Consider the following 2,754-nt stretch of genomic DNA (forward strand, 5'->3'; position numbering starts at 1 on the left):
GCAGTACAACAATTTCATGTCCTGACATTTTTTTTTTATGAAAAGTTTTTTTTTTTTACTGGTTTTTTTTTTTTTTTTTTTTTTTTTGGAAACTATGTTCTCAAATGAAGCTTGGGACTATTCCCACTGGGTCCCTGGCAACATCTGTTCCATCAAACATCTGCCCTTCTTAAAATCGGGAGCAACCGTAGAGCTAACAATGAACCGAACCCTGTTTTCTCCTTCCCTTGAAAAGGCTCCAGTGCTTTCAGAAAGTCTGCATATATTTATGAGCAAGAACCTGGGGCTGCCAAGGGGACTGTGACAGTAGCCAGAAGCAGAAGCCAGCCGGTCCTGCTTCCCCTAGTGCTCGCAATAGCCACTCTTTCAGACCAATTACCTCTAAGCAGGGCCAGTACCCCTCCAGCACAGGCCTCACCCCAGACCTTGAAAATACCTGGCTTATGCAAAGAAGAATTCAGGCCAGCTCTTGAGAGTCCCTGATTACTACTGAGGGGGATACTCACCCAAAGACTTAACCTGGAAAGACTCAGGATTGTCACCTTCAGCATCTATAACAGTTTCTGTCTGTTAAGCCTTCTGGCCCTGGCATGCTTCCTTTTCCCAAATTTCCAAGCAATTCTTCTTCCTAAGAACCTTCTGGAAATTGGAAAAATAATCACAAGCTGGCCTGCATGTCTGATCCTTCAGATCCCATGTGGTCCACATGGCTACAGGACTGGCTACAGAGTTGTGCGTTACTGTTTTTCTAAACCATCTCCCCCACATAACAGAATGACCCAAATGCAAGTCTGCTTGGTGTTTCTGCATTTGATACTTGTAGGGAGACAATGAGCCCCACAGGTAGTGCACATGGAACCTACCATCAATGTTGAACCTGACCAAGAACACATAGACCAAGAATCAGTGGTTCATAAGGAGGGAGTCTTAACCTGGAGGTGGCGGCACATGCCTTCAATCCCAGCACTAGGGAGGCAGATGCAAGTGGATCTCTGAGTTCAAGGCCAGTCTGGTCTATAGAGTGAGTTCCAAGAGAGCCGGGGCTACACAGATCTTTCCATGGAAGAGGTGGAAGGAGATACTTTTGCTCTTTCAAATCCTACCTGCAGCACATTCTCCCTGCAAAGATTCACAATTGCCTTTTGCTCCACAATCTTCCCCTTTAAGGGAGGTGTAGTCTAATGTCCTATATCTCCCCCAACAATTTTGACCTAACTCCCAATGACCTTGGGTTGGTTTTGTATGTTTGTTTTGACACTCTCATGTAGATCAGGCTAGCCTCAAACTCCTCACCTTCCCACCTCCACTTCCTCAGTGTTAGGATTGAAGACATAGACCCCTATGCCTAGTTTTATGTAGTACTTGCCATTAAGCCCAAGGCTTCATGTATGCTAGGCCAGGAATTTGCCAGCTGAACTATAACCACAAGTTCAAGTGGCCTTGGTTTTTAAAGTATGATGCTTCAACTCTTCTAAAGTAGGGCTTGGGGAATCTGTATTTCCAATACTACACTGCCAGAGCTCTGTGCCAATAACCATACTTCAGGAGTTGGGCCCTGAACAACTTTGTGATTGTTGTTTTGAAGTTTGGAAATAGGGCCTTGCTATCTAGCCCAGGCTGGCTCCCAACCATCTTCTTGCCCCCACCTCCCACGTGCTGGGATCACAGCATGCATTATGAGAAAACTCTAATAATTAAAGTCAAAGTCTGCCATGACTTGACAGTCTCTGGGCTCGGAGCAATATATGAGATTCCCTTTGTTTGTCCCAGGGTTTGTCCTTCTCTGGCCTTGCCTGGGGAATTCTAAGCCCCCATACATGCCTCTACCTGAGGAATGTCATGTAGCCTCAATTATAATAGGACTAATTTCCTTTCTTCTGACAAAACCTGAGATTCCTGAAATGCTCCCCCGTGCTAATGAGGCCAATGCTCCAGCCAATGCTCCAGCCAAGGCTCTTGGTCCATCCTGGATGTCCCTACCCTCAACCCCACAAAACTTTATACTCCTTCAATCACCCTAAGTGAACTTGATCTGCCTTCTAACAGCAGTCCTGGTGTGGTTCTTTACCATAAATACTCCCAGGGCTTCCACATCCCCACCTCCCCCAGCACAGGATCTGAATGACGTGTCTCTCTTGCCACCCCACTATTGACTGTCTGTCTGCTAAGTCTGTTACAACTCCTATGTTCAAGAACCCAACAACGGGGCCTCTTGTCATGAAACATATCAGGTGCACTCATGGAAAAGCTTTAGCCAGCATTGAGTTCTTCCTGCATCCAGTGTGTTCTACACACATTTCCCACCTGAAGTCCTCCATTCACACCTGACATCCCTCACCTGCGTGACCACTGTTTGTTCCTCTGTCCACTGGAAACTGAAGTCCATGTGTACCTCTGTCTCAGGATCCATTACCTCTTCGTGTGTAAGAGTCTATGATTAACTGAAGAATGATACCCTGAACTCAAATAGTATGTGATCTTGAAGAGTGTTTTATTCTGAAGAAGTCCATCATACTGGAGTCTACTGTCTACAAAGATGGAGAGACCCCAAGATGAGCTCAAAGGCCTGATTTAAAGCACATTAAGGGAATTCTGGCAGGGGTTGAAGAAGTAACAAAATTCTAGGCCTTTAGGAAGAGGCTTGGGAATGTGACTTTTGTGACTCATTGCTCCAAGGTATGCTAATCATACCTTGATAGCGACATTCCTTCCTCCACCTACCTGCTTCCTGAGTTCAAAGAGTGTTCATTCAAA

This window comes from Mus caroli, chromosome 19 (genome assembly GCF_900094665.2).
Source record: "Mus caroli chromosome 19, CAROLI_EIJ_v1.1, whole genome shotgun sequence".
Classification (NCBI taxonomy): Eukaryota; Metazoa; Chordata; class Mammalia; order Rodentia; family Muridae; genus Mus; species Mus caroli.